This window comes from Panthera leo, chromosome A2, assembly GCF_018350215.1.
Source record: "Panthera leo isolate Ple1 chromosome A2, P.leo_Ple1_pat1.1, whole genome shotgun sequence".
Lineage (NCBI taxonomy): Eukaryota > Metazoa > Chordata > Mammalia > Carnivora > Felidae > Panthera > Panthera leo.
Genome location: NC_056680.1, coordinates 31258847 through 31268418, shown reverse-complemented (window position 1 = coordinate 31268418; position 9572 = coordinate 31258847). Strand labels below are relative to the sequence as shown.

Genomic DNA, 9572 nt, shown 5'->3' with positions numbered 1-9572 from the left:
TTTTTTCTTATTAATACCTACTTTTAAAGAATGGAGGCTGGTGATATTAAAATAATGCCACTTTGATAATCAGAGACGATAGAGCTGGAGTTCAAATCTGAGCTTTATACAAAAGTCTCCTGAATTTTAGAAGAAGAGTACATACTTGGGACGCCTGGGTGGCTCGGTTGGTTAACCAACCGACTCTTGGTTTCGGCTCAGGTCATGATCTTGCGGTTTTGTCAAGTCGAGCCCCAGCATTGGGCTCTGCACGGGCTGCTTGGGAGTCATCTCTATCAAAATAAGAATACATTCCATATGGTCCATAAGTAAACACCGCGTGTCCCATGTAGTACACCAAAGACAGCAGATAAATGCATCTCAAGCTTTCCCTCACAGAAGACATGGTAGTCTCCTCCAAAGGAGTAACTGCCTAACCCTCGAGTCCAGAATATACCACTCTCATCGAACACTGATCAAAAAAACCCAACAACCTATGTCGATATTGGCAATGGGATCTGTTTTTCCCCCAACAAACCACCACAGTAAGGAAAACAAAGATGTTCTATTTTTTTTTCTTAATTAGACTATAAACCCTGTGAGTCAGATGGGGAGAAGTGCTAGGAAAAACGAAATCTAAAACCCGATGAAAACGAAATCTAAAACCAGATAAACGAGACCGTGAATTAGGGCGTGAAGAGCTCTCCTAGGGGGTGTCACAGAAGGCCTCTAAGGTGACATTTAAAGAAAGAGGAAGAACCTGCAAATATCTAGGAGAAAGATGGAAAGTCACTGGAGGTTTTAAGCAGCGAATGACCCCATTTGACTTAACCTTCTAAGTGTCACGGTCCATAGCGGGAGCCGAATTTGCTGAAAGATGAGAAATGTGGGGAGAGAGTGAGTCTGGGTTGATCTGAAGCTTTTTTAAATTCTGAGTTTGACAACAGCCGTTTGAGTTGAAGTAGCATTTTACTGTAAACGGGGAGAGAAGTATGCTTTTTTAGTTTGCACGGTGGTGTTTTGTGATCAGAATGATTCAGTGACAGAGGAGAAAACATCTCAATTGATGGTAACTGACACAAATCAACATTCATGATAAACGTGCAAGGAAACTACAGATAATAAAGGGGGCCGGTGACGTGACCAGAGCTGTGCTCCGACAGAAGTCTACTTCCTGCAGGCGCTGTATGGTGGGTGGCAGGCTAGTAAATTGCTGGACACGCCTCACGCATTTGAGAATATCCACTTAACGGATTCCCAAAAACGCTTACTTACAAAACCTTAATGATCACTATAATTTCTTGAAGAAAACGTGAATAGAAGTACTGTACTCTTAACCCAGGATCCTGAAAATCCAGGCAATTTGTGAAATCCAACATCTTGTAGCCCACTGAGAACTTACTGTGTTCCTTGTGTCCATTTAAAGAGAATTCTGTTCATAGCAAACTGACTCACTGCAGTGCACGCTAAAGGAAAAAAAAAAAAAGGATTGAAATGTCAGTTTCTTAAAATAGCCCTTTTCCTCCGCTCCCACCTCTAAGATCGCCATGCCTGACGTGATCACAGAGTGGTTCTGGCTTTTCATTCAAGGCTTAGACTTACCCCTGGTCTAGAGAGGGAGTTCCCAAAACACTTTTCTTTTTCCCCACTTGGTTTCAATGTACTTGATTTTATTTTTTATTTTTTCACTATTTTAGCCCAACTGCATAAAATGAGGTGAGGATGACTTACAAGCTAAGCTAAAAGAAACATGCCATCTAGTTCAGGATAGGGAGAGTCACAACTCTAGTAGCTGATAACTGTCTAGTAGAATACCTTACCTTACAGATGAAGGAAACAATACAGTTTTGAGGTGAAGAGTCCATTTTTTCCTTTTTCTAAAAGGTAATATATGCTCACTGCAAAAAAAATTCAAGATACCAAGGTGGGGCGGGGGGGCACCTTCCTGGGTGGCTTGGTTGTGTCTGCCGACTCTTGATTTCAGCTCAGGTCATGATCTTGCAGTTGGTGGGTTCCAACCCCGACCTGGGCTCTGAGCTGATAGCACGAAGTCTGCTTGGAATCCTCTCTCCCTCTCTGTTTCTCCCCCACTCATGCACACGTGCTCTCTCTCAAAATAAACTTGAAAAAAAAAAAAGGAGATACTAAAGCAGATTGCCTTGTCATTCCACACCCTAGAGAGGCAGCTCCGGTCACCATTTTGATGCTCTCCATTTCTAATCCCCTGTATGTGTAGTTTTTAATAGAAAATTGGACCCTTTGTTACATAATGTTCACAAGTTATTCTATGTAATTACAAATCCCAGTGGAATAAATACTATTATACCTCAAAGTAATCTGGAGGTGAAAATAAAGTTGGCATCCAACCCGTCTCTTTCTAAGAGGCCATAGGCTGTGGGAGAAACAGGACTGACACTAAAGCTAGAAAACGCCAATTCTGGTCCCAGCTGCCCTCACACTGGCCACCTGATGTTGGGAGAAATAACCTCCTTCATCTCTCCTAGCCTATTCCCCCTCATTTGTAAAGTGCAGGAGAAATCAGGCTTATGTGGCTCATCTACGTGAAAACACCACTACAGCACTAAACACAACAGCAACTTACTAAAATGCATTTCTCAGTAATCTGAGTGTTTAGTAGAAAGTTATCATGTAAGATGAATAAATTGAGGTACCTCAGCCAACTTTTGTAGGATAGACAGTTGGCGAGATTTTTGTATTTGATCTCACCAAACATGTTTTTTTAACATTTATTCACTTTTGAGAAAGACAGTGTGAGCGGGGGAGGGGCAGAGAGAAAGGAGGAGACATAGAATCCAAAGCAGGCTCCAGGCTCTGAGCTGTCAGCACAGAGCCCAAAGTGGGGCTCGAACTCTTGAACCGTGAGATCATGACCCGAGCTGAAGTCAGACGCTTAACAGAGACTGAGCCACCCAGGCGCCCCGAAACTTATGTTTTTAACACACTTCCGTCTGTTACCAAATAGGACTGTGGATTGCTAGTGTCTGCTTTATTGACAGAGTATTTTAAATCTGATAAAAAGCTTGCCGAGGAAATTTTAGGTCCAAGTTCATGTTTCCCACAGGTGGGGATCAAAAAGTTCAAAAACACCAAAGCCAATCAGGATGGCAAAAGATGCCTCCTGATGATACAAACTTGCATACTGGTCACCTACAAACTGCGATGCTACCGCTGTCCCCCCCCCACCCCCAAGTTTTCAAGAAAAAATAATAATTTATGGTCACCATCTAAAAATTGAAAACATAATTCAGAAATCACCTATCTAGCTTCTCTGGAAGAATGGACACATTAGGCTAACTCCAGTCTCATATTGCCAGTCAAGCTAAATGGTTAGCACATACTCTCCATCATGGCCTGGTTCACTTGGCCTTCCCTGTTGCCTTCTGCTTGCCGGCCCTGGTGGCATGTGAATTTGTTTTTCCTGCATTACCCTCCCCCCCACCATACTGTACACACTTTATGATTGAACGCATTTAGTCTTTAATAACCTGACCAAGCATTAACGGATCAGGTTACTGATCATTAGCAAACCAACTGTATAATTTTCAATTAATCCTTGGTGCTGTTTTTAACCGAGCTCTCAAAAATTTTTTTTTAATGTTTGAGAGAGAGAGAGACAGAGCGCGAGTGGGGGAGGGACAGAGATAGAGAGGGAGACACAGAATCCGAAGCACGCTCCAGGCTCGGAGTTGCCAGCACCGAGCCCAATGTGGGGCTCGAACTCACGAACCATGAGATCATGACCTGAGCCGAAGTCGGATGCTTAACCGACTGAGCCACAACTGAGCGACCCAGGTGACACCAACCTATCTTTTAAAGAGGATTAATGGCTGATGCTTGAAATATTAGCTTCCTCCATGATGGGGGTCGGGGGGAGAGGGGGATAAGGTAATCTCTCACATTCCTCATGCTGTACAAACTATAAGTTGTAGGAGACCCACCACCTCCACAATGGCCATGGGGGAATGAAGTTAAATCCCTATTTGGAAAACATGAAAAGCTTAGATAACCACTAGCCTGGGTTCCAAAGGCACAGACAGAACACGGGTTTGCATTACTGTGTTTCTGAAGACCTACAAAGGATACCAAGAATTGTAGAAGTTTGGTCCAGCTCACTGTAACCTGGAAGTACACGGTCAAGGGGGAGGATTACCTCCTGTCACTCAGAAAGCTCTGCCATAAACCTCCCAGTACACACTGCATGTGAAAAGTCAAGGGCGGGCAATGGGCCACTCCGTGATCAGTCTCGGTCCAGCAGTTCTAAATCCTGAGACCGCCTCAGGGAAGTGACCACGTCGTCAGGACTGCCACTACGTGGCATCCTGGCAACTTTGCCAACCCCCTTAAGAGTTCACCAGAGGCCCGCTTTTCCAGGGTCTCTGCAATTAGTGTAACATCGAGGCTGATAAAACTCTGCGTTTGGTTTCTGAGGACTCTGCTTCTCTTGAAGTCCTCTGTTAAGGGCTGTTCCCTCATATATACCGCAGAACTTGGGGCCAACACGCAGCCCACTGTTTGCTAGACTGTTGCTCTCTCCTGGCCCTAGGATTTCCACCCTCATTCAAAATGGCTTCTCTTTGAAGCTGTTCACCACCTACAATGCCACCGACTCACTTGTGCTCACTGCCTTTAGACCTCCAAGCTCTCCAGCCTATTTACGCCAGACCGAGCAGCTGGCTCTGTCTTCCTCTCAACCCTGACGACTTTGAAACTGGCAACCTATGCAGTGAGAGCCTCGCCTCACGGTTCCTCCAGGGCTCTCTCCCCTGCCACTTCTGTCCTCTGCCATAGTCTCTCTCTCCCAGGACGCAGGAATCACAAGCACCTCTGAACAGCTCTGTTGTTAAAACCGAAACCTGCTATTCGACTCTGACCCTACCATCTGACCCGTCTGTTCCCTGACCTGTCCTTAAGGTGCTGTGCCACCCTCCTAACTCTTTAATCCGGATCCGCTTTGGTTAGCCCCTCTTCCGTTAACGGCCACACTAAATTAAACGTGGACTTGGCTTTGTGACTTTGAACAAATCACTTAACTTGTCTCATCACAGACAAGTTACTTGGAAGGGGGATCAGGAGACTTTACCGGGAGGGTGATTACAAATACGGTTCCGGTTCTATCCCTTGAATACCCAATCAAGCCCATCATCATGGACTGAGCCAGACCCTCACTCACAGGCCTTAAATTCCTTGCTCCCTGCTTGAGCGCCCTGCTCAAGTTCTACCTTTTCCACTCAACCAGTACCTGTTGTTCCAATTATCCTGGAGAAAGAGGGAGGAGGAAATGCAAACCTTACCTGAGTGGGTTGACTACGGGGTTGTTAATGACAAAGGGGTTAATGACGATGGGGTGTCAACTGTCTGTCTAAACTTCTAACGAAACCATTTCCACCTCATCCCCTGCCTTCCCTGAGCTGCTTACTTCACTCTTTACCGATCTGTCTTCACCAAAATACACTCTTTCTCCCAAGTTTCATCGTGGGCTTTCTTCTATCCCTGGGCTGTGGAGGACGGCCTTCAGGTTTGTGAAGTTCTGGAAGTGGAACATAAAATGCGATGCGTCTGTGCCTCTGGCAGAGAGAATCCATAACTCCTTTCATGCGATTCTTGTAATCTGTGAAAGAAAGAAAAAGATTAAGAACCCACAATCTGATAGGCCTGAATTCACAGCCTGGCGACGTCACCAGGAGTTGTGGAACCGTAGGCAAGACACTTAACTTCGTAGATGTTTCACATCCATATGAACAGGATCAAAATTCCTACTCTAGAGAGGCTTTGTGAGTGATACTGTTTGCAACATGCTTTGATGGGCATTTCAGGCATTCAACTAGGTGGGCATTATTTTTTTTAATTTTTTTTTTTTTAACGTTTATTTATTTTTGAGACAGAGAGAGACAGAGCATGAACGGGGAGGGTCAGAGAGAGAGGGAGACACAGAATCTGAAAGAGGCTCCAGGCTCTGAGCTGTCAGCACAGAGCCCAACGCGGGGCTTGAACTCACGGACCGCGAGATCATGACCTGAGCCAAAGTCGGACGCTTAACCGACTGAGCCACCCAGGTGCCCCTAGATGGGCATTATTTTAATATAATAATGAGCCAAATCTAATAGCTGCCTATTTTTCTTAGGTAAACTCATATACTCCCGTGACCTCATTTACCATCTGAGAAAAAAATCACAGCCTTCTAAGGTGAAAGACAAGTTTAAAGAACTCCCATTAGCAACGGAAGCAAGAGTTTCTTTCTTGAAGGAAAGGACTGACAGAGTAGCCAGTGGGGTAAGGTGGGGAAGACTGTAGGTTTGGCTGAAAGGAGAATTCTTTGATTAGGATGAGGAGGGGGGCCCAAAGAAGACATCCAGATGGCCAAGAGGCACATGAAAAGAGACTCAAAGTTGCTCCTCATCAGGGAAATACAAGTCAAAACCACACTCAGATATCACCTCACGCCAGTCAGAGTGGCCAAAATGAACAAATCAGGAGATGATAGACGCTGGCGAGGATGTGGAGAAACGGGAACCCTCTTGCACTGTTGGTGGGAATGCAAACTGGTGCAGCCGCTCTGGAAAACGGGGTGGAGGTTCCTCAAAACATTAAAAATAGATCTACCCTATGACCCAGCAATAGCACTGCTAGGAATTTATCCAAGGGACACAGGAGTGCTGACGCACAGGGGCACATGTACCCCAATGTTTATAACAGCACTTTCAACAACAGTCAAATTATGTAAAGAGCCTAAATGTCCATCAATGGATGAATGGATAAAGGAATTGTGGTTTATATACCCAATGGAATACTACTTGGCAATGAGAAGGAATGAAATATGGCCTTTTGTAGCAACGTGGATGGAACTGGAGAGTATTATGCCAAGTGAAATAAGTCATACAGAGAAAGACAGATGCCGTATGTTTTCACTCACATGTGAATCCTGAGAAACTTAACAGAAGGCCATGGGGGAGGGGAAGGGGGAAAACAAAATAACAGAGAGGGAGGGAGCCAAACCATAAGAGACTCTTAAACACTGAGAACAATCTGAGGGTTGATGGGGGTCAGGGAGAGGGAAAAGTGGGTGACGGGCATTGAGGAGGGCACCTGTTGGGATGAGCACTGGGTGTTGTATGGAAACCAATTTGCCAATAAATTTTATATATATATATATATATATATATATATATATATATATATATATATATATATATATAGGCAGAGGCAGAGAGGAGGAGACAAGGCAGAGACGTGTAAAGGAGGTGGTGTGTAAGGCAAAAGAGAGGGAAGTGCAAGAAAAAGGGATTTTCAGCAAAGATCGAAATGGCTTTGACTTTTGGCACTTGCACCACACCGGCTCTGGGCCCTGACAATCTCGGGGCGCTGACAGCTACATTTGGTTAAACGGTATGTCCCTGAGAATGAAGGCCCCATGACATTTAAGGTCCTTGACAATGTGGTACCGACTTCTGCAACCCTTCAGCCCCTCCTTTCCAGAAGCTTCACCTAGAATGGATCTCTCTTCCACATTTCTTCCCACCTATGCTTGCCCAGTTTGCTCCCTCTGCCGAGAATGACCTTACCCTGCCTTCCTGCCAACCCCCCTTCCTTGCATTGGGAGCATCACCTGCTATTCACGGCCAGGTTACCTGCAAGGGAAGGGAAGTAAAAAAGCGTTAAGAAATTGAGTGAACCAGGACACCTGGCTGGCTCAGTTGGTTAAGTGTCCGACTCTTGATTTCAGCTCGGGTCATAATCTTGTGGTTCACCAATTCGAGCCCTGCGTCGGGTTCTGCACTGACCTCGCAGAGCCTCCTTGAGATCCTCCTCCCACTCCCCGAAGTGAATAAACTTAAAAAAAAAAAAAAAAAAATTGAGTGAACCTCCTCCCAGAAAGTTGAAGAAGGACGCCCAAGGCAAAAGGAGCTTCTTAGGGATGATTTAGGAGTTGGTTGATCTAAGGAGGGAATGGGAAGTCCATGGTGTGGTGGGGGTTGAAACTACCCTCACTCCATTTAGTATCTGGACATTTTCTTCAACACACAAATCAGTTGCTTCCTTTGTTACCTTAAGCAACAAAAATAATTTTTAATTTTTTAGAATGATTTGTAAATTGTCAAACTTGTCCAATTTCTAGAGACAAAAAGTTTATGTTGTGCGCTGAATAATACCAAAATGTACCTGCACTGCCGGTGAAGGAAGAAGTACGTAAAAGCAAGGAAGAGATCGGACTAGCCATGGATACAAAACTTACCTCAGGATACAAACGGAAAACCGGCCACACGCCATCACATTTACACAAAAGCAAGCACAAAGAGAACGAGTTTCCCAATCTATCGACTTTCCTTTGTTGACAAACCTGCAGGGCAAGAATGCAGTAGTGTTCACAGTTTACCCAGTCATCAATTGCTCCGAAGCAAAGCTTTGTGCCCAAGAATGAAACATCCTCAGCCCTCACAAGTACTCAGCTTATACAGAAGGGAAGGTAAACATAGGTGCTTCACAAGGGGGTCTGATGCCAAAAATGAATGCAAGTCAGACGGGATTGAAAGGGGTTTAGGATCACGAGGCAGAAACATGTAAAATATTTCATGCAGCCAGCCTTATTTATTGAGAAGTCCTAATTTTATTGCCCATTTAGTAACATGTTTGTTCCACAAACTAATTTCTCATAAAGCAAAGCACAACCTTTTCTTATAAATAGTATAAATTATTTTATTTACAGAAACTTGTTACAAAACAAATAGACTATATATTTCTTCTCTTTTAAATATCCAAAGTAATTTTCTATCCCTTGACATTTGTTCATGTTTCTATACAGCAGCCAACACGAAGTCCAGCTGAGATGCTCTTGATTATGTGTACAAATTATCACACTATTCACACATTTCAACACAGGAGATTGCTTTTATAACCAAGCTCAAAAAAAACAGCAAAATGCTTTTCAAGGCCCTACATTCACACTGACAGTATGTAGTGCTCATTTAAATGATCTGAAAATGTAAAATGTTTTGCACAAAATGTAAAAATGATTATTTTCTGTTAAACAATGAAACTTTTCACAATCATTTCCAAAGCCCCCCACCCTCCCACCCCCCCTTCCCCACCCCGGACATAATGAGACAGTAAGAAATTCCTTGGCAACAGAACTCTCGCAGGAAGACAGCTGCCTTTATAAGTTACATTTTTCAAATTATACATTTTGCAATGTTTTCAGAGGTACTTTGTATTATATTTTTGGAATAGAAAATATTTTAAATATTCTATTTTAAACTCTGTATTTCATGAGTGAATAACAAAACAGATATATCATCTAAGTTGCTGGCTGACAAAACAGATTTGTAACCCTTGCTGCCACCGGGCAATACGTCACCAGTTGAATTACTGTGAACCAAAAGGCCTTAATTTTAAAATACCTTATAAAATTACCAGCATCGGTGGTTTTCAACCCCTCCCCTAAAATTTTAGAAACAATATTTAGGTGGAAAAAGCAAACTCCAAAGGTTTCAACTGAACATTCAAGTCTTTTTAAAGAATCTGTCGAAGCTTAAAACTAGGTTCAGGCACTTTTTCCGTTAGTTTGAAACCACATCACA

General features: G+C 43.7%; 1 long non-coding RNA gene across 2 annotated transcripts; it reads right to left on the bottom strand.

The window, feature by feature from the left end:
- Window positions 1-233: 233 nt before the first annotated feature.
- On the bottom strand, window positions 234-9049 carry LOC122214527. 2 transcript variants are annotated; one of them, XR_006199930.1, is made up of 3 exons: window positions 8231-9049; window positions 5417-5608; window positions 234-1877 (listed from the first exon to the last, which is right to left on the bottom strand). It is a non-coding gene; the product is annotated as an uncharacterized LOC122214527 (long non-coding RNA). The 2 variants fall into 2 exon arrangements; XR_006199929.1 differs by lacking the exon at window positions 8231-9049 and adding an exon at window positions 7560-7735.
- Between the last annotated feature and the right edge of the window lie 523 nt (window positions 9050-9572).